This window comes from Gorilla gorilla, chromosome 4 (genome assembly GCF_029281585.2).
Source record: "Gorilla gorilla gorilla isolate KB3781 chromosome 4, NHGRI_mGorGor1-v2.1_pri, whole genome shotgun sequence".
NCBI lineage: Eukaryota > Metazoa > Chordata > Mammalia > Primates > Hominidae > Gorilla > Gorilla gorilla.
In genome coordinates this window covers 49,428,643-49,436,270 of record NC_073228.2, presented here as the reverse complement: position 1 = coordinate 49,436,270, position 7,628 = coordinate 49,428,643, and positions in this window count along the sequence as shown.

Below are 7,628 nucleotides of genomic sequence, written 5' to 3'. Positions count from 1 at the left end.
AGTCCCAGGGCCTGGGTTGAGCTCTGCTGCTTCTTCCCTGGGGAGTCTTTGGTGAGGCCCAGCACCTCTCTGAACCTCAGTTTTTGCACCTAGAAAAGGGGGCTGATCACCACATCTACCTCATTGTGTTGCTCAGCTGATGTCAACTTTTATTCTTTACAACCAAGACACCAAGGCTTAAGTGCTTCTAAGCTGGGCCTGAGGCAGTTGGGAAAGGCTTCTTGGAGGGGTATTTTGTGCTGGGACTTAAAGGCTGGAGGAAGACAGAAGACAGAAAGCAGGAGGTGGTTATGTCTTGTTCCTACCCCTATCTTGGGGCCTGAAGAGAGCTTTAGTGACTCCTCCAAAGATTGAGGTCCCTTGGTCTCCATTTTTCTGAACTCCTCTTACTACTTTTTCTGCAGTCTCTGGGTGAGGACTTCATGTTGCCATAGTGACCCTCTCCCTGCTTCAGATGCACTCAGACTTGTCCTGCAGGCTGAGGAAGGTGTGGGGGGAGGGGTCATGTCCCTGAGATTCCCAGTGGGGCAGGCACTCTTGGCACAGCTCTCTCCCCCAACTCCACATTCTCTTCCCCAGGAAAGGGTTTAGCGTTTTGTTCTCAGTTTGTTCTACACAAGGCAGCTCCTCTCCTGCTTCCTTCCTTCCAGCCAGGTTCCCAGATCTCCCTCCATCTCTGTCTGGTCAATCCCTTACTTGCTGTCCTCAAAGCTGTGAGTGAGGGTCAGAGAGAGGGGAGGCTCCAGGTCGGGAGGTGTGGGATGATTCCTGAGTAGCTACCCCCTAGCAGCGGAGAGACAAGAGAGCCCTGTACACTAGTGCCCCTCCTGACAAGAAAATGCCTCTGCTGTTGACTCCTAAATAACAGATGTCTGTCTGCATATTAATGAGACTGGACGAATAATTGGTGAGTTTTTCATTCAGTGTCAGAATGAACCCGGAGGCCTTATGTTCATGCACACAGACACCCACTCACCCCTGAGTCTCCCCTTCCCCCACAGCACAATGAAACAGACACAGATGCCAGCAGGCTTGACCCATAAAGGGGAGGGGCAGACAGGGAACCACCGGGAGGGCTGTTAGGGAGGGGTGTTAACAGGAGGGAGACCCCCATGGTTGGTCTGGGTTTGTCAGGTTTCTTTCTTGATCACGGCCTCCCCACCTCCCTGGGGGCAAAAGCTTGCGTTTGTGAGATTTCGCCACGCTGCAGAAGGGGCTCAGAGAAGGAGGGGGCTCTGGGGGGACGCAGTCGCTGCCTAGAGGACAGCAACAAAACAGTGGTCTCCTTCAGTGACTTTGTGCCTCCCTTGAGCCTGAAATCAATGAGCCCCTTACCCTGAGTTAGACCCTGTGCCAGGGTGTGAGATGGAAGAACAGAGGTTTTGGAGTCAGGTAACTACAATTTGCTAGCTGGGTGCCCTTGCACAAGTTACTTAACCTCTCTGAGCCTCACCCTTTTTGTCTCTAAGAACACCTACCTTGCAAGATTGAAAGGATGAAATGAGATAAAGTGCATTATGTGTCTGTCTTAGTGCCTGGTTTATAATAGGCCCCAACACATATTTTTCTCTCCCCACCTATCCCCAAAACAAACCAAGACTCTTGCTAAATTGCTGCCTCATGCCAGACCTACCTTTGTTAGGGCAGGGGTTAATTAAAAGTCTAGTAATTATCCTAGCTGCCTGGAAACCAAGAGGAAAAGATACAGAGAGGAACAGAAACAGAGAAAAAGAAATAGACACAGGAGACAGAATGATGGAAACGAAGGCCCCGGGAACAGGAGACCACAGAGATGGGAATAAGGGCACAGAGAAGGTATTATGGGGAAACGAAGTGAACCCTCAAATGACAGTTTAGAATCCAGGCCTGGTGCAGTGGCTCACACTTGTAATCCCAGCTATTCAGGAGGCTGAGGTGGGAGGATCACTTGAACCAGGAGTGTGAGGCTGTAGTGAGCAGTGATCATACCACTGCACTCTAGCCTGGATGACAGAGTGGAACCCTATCTCAAAAAAACAAAACAAAACAAAAACCAAACAGGCCCAGTGCTGTGGCTCACACCTGTAATCCTAGCACTTTGGGAGGCCAAGGCTGGAGGATCACTTGAGCCCAGGAGTTCGTGAAAAATGTGGGCAACACAGTGAGACCTTTTTTTTTTTTTTTTTTTTTTGAGACGGAGTCTCGCTCTGTCGCCCAGGTTGGAGTGTAATGGCGTGATCTCGGCTCACTGCAACCTCCGCCTCCCGGGTTCAAGCGATTCTCCTGCCTCAGCCTCCCAAGTAGCTGGGACTACAGGCGCCCGCCACCACGCCCAGCTAATTTTTATACTTTTTAATAGAGACGGGGTTTCACCATGTTGGCCAGGATGGTCTCGATCTCTTGACCTTGTGATCCGCCCGCCTCGGCCTCCCAAAGTGCTGGGATTACAGGCGTGAGCCACCGCGCCCGGCTGTGAGACCTTGTCTCTACAAAAAATTAGCCAGGTGTCGTGGCCCACAGAAAGTTGAGGTGGGGGGATCACTTGAGCCTGGGAGGTAGAGGTTGCAGTGAGCTGAGATCGTGCCACTGTACTACTCCAGCCTGGGTGACAGAGCGAGACCTTGTCTCAAAGAAAAAGGATCCAGAGGTTAGAGTTTAAAATGCTTAGTTTTACTATGTTCTTGCTGTTTGACCACAGCAAGTCTCACCTCCTCTCAGCACCTCAGTCTCTTCTTCTATAAAGTGAAGCGGTGATTTGCTGTCTAAGGTCCCTTCTCATTGTGTGAGAACAAGACTCCCAGTGGCCTGGGAGCACAGGGGAGGGGAGGCGGCTGCCCACCCTTCTACACTATTACCCATCGGTCACTTGTGCTCTGTCTCCTCTCTCCCTTGGTAAATGGATCTGCTGCGCCAGCAAACAACTGTCCATTGTGTCCTGATGAGGGACGAGCAGGGAAAACCAATCACTTATGATGCAAATGAGCCAACGGCTGCAGCCTCCTCACATTCACTGAGTGCTTCTCTTCTGCCCAGAGCCCGGCGCCGCCCAAGTTGGGCCTTTCTCCCTAGCCCCAGTTCCCATCTGGTCCTGGAGAAGGAGTTGGGAGGCCCAGACTGGCCTCCCCATTGTCGTTCATTTCACTCCCTGCAAGGAGTTTCAACCCTCAAATCCTCAGAGCCTGGCCCAGCTCCTCTCCCCACCCCAAAGGTGGCTCAATTTTATTTTTTTAAAAAATCGATTGAAATTCACATAACATACAATTAGCCATTTTAAAATGTACAATTCAGGGGCATTTAGTGCATTCACAATGTTGTGCAACCACCACCTCTGGACTCAGGTTTTATGCCCTCTGCCCATTCATTCTTTTTTTTTTTTTTTGAGACAGAGTTTTGCTCTGTCGCCCAGGCTGGAGTGCAGTGGCAGGATCTCGGCTCACTGCAAGCTCCGCCTCCCGGGTTCATGCCATTCTCCTGCCTCAGCCTACCAAGTAGCTGGGACTACAGGCACCTGCCACCACGCCTGGCTAATTTTTTGTATTTTTAGTAGAGACGGGGTTTCACCGTGTTAGCCAGGATGGTCTCGATCTCCTGACCTCGTGATCCACCCGCCTCGGCCTCCCAAAGTGCTGGGATTACAGGCCTGAGCCACCATGCCTGGCCTGCTCTCTGCCCATTCTATGCCCCACAGCCTTCAGTGGGACTGGGAAGCTGCTGTGGCCTCAGCAGAGCTGAGGACTAATGGAGGCTGATGAATAGGCTGAGAAAAGCCCAGAGCTGGCCTGAGGTGAAGAGGTGATTCCCACACTTTAGGATGATGTTAGAAGGTTTGGGCTTTGGTGGGAGGGGGACATCACTGCCTTAGCCAGCACGGACCTGTGGCCACGTTGTAGAACTTTTTTTTTTTTTTTTTGAGATGGAGTTTTGCTCTTGTTGCCTGGGCTGGAGTGCAATGGCATAATCTCAGCTCGCTGCAACCTCTGGCTCCCGGGTTCAAGTGATTCTCTGGCCTCAGCCTCCTGAGTAGCTGGGATTACAGGTGCACGCCACCACGCCCAGCTAATTTTCTATTTTTAATAGAGACGGGGTTTCACCATGTTGACCAGGCTGGTCTTGAACTTCTGATCTTAGGTGATCGGCCTTCCAAAAGTGCTGGGATTACAGGCATGAGCCACCGTGCCCGGCCCCAGAACATTCTTGCATTCTTGAATTTCCATGGGAACTTTTTTTTTCCATTTTGATTTCTCAGGCATTAGAAACCAGAAGTGGCTCCTGTACAGATCTTGGTTTCCATAGTTTTCAGAGCTTCTGTGGGCTTGGGGATGATCCCGTCGGCAGGCTTCTCACTTTAGCAGCTGCAGAAGGCCCTGAGACAGCCCCACAGTCCTTTGCCTCCAGGAAAGACCTCCCGCCACCAGGCTCTAGGAACAATCCTAGACTTTCTACCTAATTTGTACTAGCTTATTCCAGAGTCGTATAGCCTAACAGCTGGGAAGAGCCTCCTGAGTTTCTCCTGCTAATATACACTGTCATTTGGTTTTATATGACTTTCAAGAGAAGATGGCAAACATCTGCTTACCTGTGTGTCTGTGTTACCTTGGATTCACCCTCTCTTCCCTCATCTAGGACGAGTGATAATGCTTTAAACACACACAGACACACACACACACACACACCCTCTGGAATTAACCAGTGCCAACTGCTGCAGCATTGCAGAGAAAAACACTCTGTAGTCACAAACTTATCTTCCAGTGCATATCTCCATTTAACTGGAGTCCAGTTAGTTGACTCTCTCTCAGACATAGCCCAGACAGCATAATGAGGGCATTTCCATCTGTGGCCTAATGAATATCGAGACTCCTAGGCTAGTTATTTCCAGGTCTGCCACCAGCTCACTGAGTGACCTTTGACAAGGCCCTGGACCTGTTTTAGCACCTATAAAGTGGGGTTAGCAATTTTATCCTAGTAAAGTGGGAGAGATAATGGCTGGGCTAGTGCTTTGAACCTGCAAAGAAATCATCATGAACACCATAATTATTTCCCCAGTTATTGCAGCAGCAGTCTCTCTGTCTGCCTTGAATGTCCATCACGGAGAAGACCTCGCTGATGGATAGGGGAAAATGTTATTCTGTCTGGGTGGACATTGGTCTAATTAATTACAAAGGGGTAGACTTCATGATAGGCAAAAGAGAATCAAAGAGGCCGGGTGTGGTGGCTCATGCTTGTAATCCCAGCACTTTGGGAGGCCAAGGTGGGTGGATCACCTGAGGACAGGAGTTCGAGACCAGCCTGGCCAACGTGGTGAAACCCTGTCTCTACTAAAAATACAAAAATTAGCTGGGTGTGATGGCAGGCGCCTGTAATCTCAGCTACTCGGGAGGGTGAGACAGGGAGAATCACTTGAACCCTGGAGGCGGAGGTTGCAGTGAGCTGAGATCGCACCATTGCACTCCAGCCTGGGCAACAAGAGTGAAACTCTGTCTCACGCACACACACACAAAAAGAGAGAAAATCCTTAGGTGTGGGTTTAGAAGGAGTCATTCTTGGACACTTAGATCCCTTATATTGTTTTTGGAGTAAATCAGGATCATAGAAAAATGGGCGAAAGGCATTGAAGGGAATTAGCATTCCAGAACATGGCTAGTTTTCCAAAGGTCTTGAGAGTGGAACCAATAGTTGGATAAGCCCTTCGATGCACTGAGTCCATTCATTCATCCTTTACTTCATTCATTTAGGAAAAACCCACTGGATGCCTAACAAAGTATCTGCTAGTTACAGAGCTGGGTTATATCAAAGATAAAATAATTATGGTCATAAGGGATTATAAGGACCTTCTAGTCAAATAGAGAGGATAAAATATGCACACAAGTAACTTCAATTGAATAAAGTCTCACAAATAAAGCAAAACTTCTGGAGTATTCTAAGTGGGGAGAGATTCTGGCCTAGAAAACCTGGAGAAGGCTCTGTAGGGGTGAGGGGGAAGGATTGGGGCCTGTGGAGATGACAGATCAGGGCTTGCCTAGTAGAACATAGAGTATGAGCAAAATTTATGGGTTCCTATATTTGGTGGCCAGGGTGCCTGAAAAGGAGCAGCAGGTAAGGTTGTGTTTGGGCTTGGGATGGAAGGTCTGGGGAGATTGGATGGGGACAAAGGGTCAGAGATATGTATCCTTTCAGGACTCTCTTGCCTTTCCTCATCTCTCTGAATCAGGTGCTCCTTCCTCCAATTCTAGCAGCTGGAGGCTCTCACCTGGGCCTGTGTAATCTCCAGCTTTCCTTTTCATCTGGCTAAATTTTACTCAAGGCCCAAGGCCCAGTTGAGATGCCTCCACCAGAAGTCTCCCACAACAGGCAGAGCCTGGCCCCACCACACGGCCCCAAAAGAACTTTTACACCAGAATTCTGCAAGTTTTCTTTGGCTTTCTTTTCTTGCCTTACTCATTGGATAGTAACCAATTTGAAGGTCAGAAATGGAGGTTTTCACCCTCTTTTCCACAGTTACATACATATACACACACACAGACACACGCATGCCCATACAGAATACCACAGAACTGGGCACAAAGTGTCCCCTCAATCATTAACCTTATTGTTTTGTTTTGTTTTTTCTTTTGAGACGGAGTCTCACTGTGTCACCCAGGTTGGAGTGCAGTGGCGCGATCGTGGCTCGCCGCAAGCTCTGCCTCCCAGGTTCACGCCATTCTCCTGCCTCAGCCTCCTGAGTAGCTGGGACTACAGGTGCCCGACACCACGCCCGGCTAATTTTTTTGTATTTTTAGTAGAGACAGGGTTTCACCATGTTAGCCAGGATGGTCTCGATCTCCTGACCTCGTGATTTGCCTGCCTCGGCCTCCCAAAGTGCTGGGATTACAGGCATGAGCCACTGCGCCCGGCCCATTAACCTTATTGTTACTCACTGCCTCCCAGGACTGGTTCCCAGCATAATGCACTGGAAAGAGCACAGGGCTTCAGCCTCACACAAATCTTTGAATCTGGGCTCTGCCCCTTCCTTTTGTTGTGTGAACTTGGGTAAGTTGCTTGACCTCTCAAAGCTTCATTTTCCTCATTTGTATGTGAGGAATAGTGCATGGCACTTAGGAGGAGTGTGGCAAATGATAGTCATTAATGATTATTGTTGTTGCTGCTGAGAGCCAGCAAGATCAGATGGTCTACAGGACCCAGGGCTGGGTTTTTATTTTCCTTCCCTTTTAATTTAGTTGTCTTCTTCTCCCATCTGCCTGCTCTGTGTCTTTCCTGTCACCTGTCTATGGGTCCGCCTGCCTCTCCCTCCAGGCTGGCTTTCTCTTCTCTCCTCAGAGAGCTTGGCTGTTGCTGACTCTCACAGGGTATGGGCTGTGCCTTGTGCACCATCAGTCAATAAAGATAAATTACAAAATCATTTGTTTTATTTGTTCTTGTTACCTTGAGGGCTGTCTGAAATTGCCTTTCTTTTGAAAGCCACATTTGCATATCTCTATGCTGGAGTCAAAGGCTGAAGCTGTGGTTTCAATACAATTTAAATATTAATAAAACCTCCTAAACCTTTAGCTGTTTTTTAAAAAAGCAGTCTTGCCCTTCTGCTCCTAGATTGCTAATATAATTTAATCTTTGTCCTTTGCATTGTACAGCAGTCCCCCCTTATCTGCGGGGCA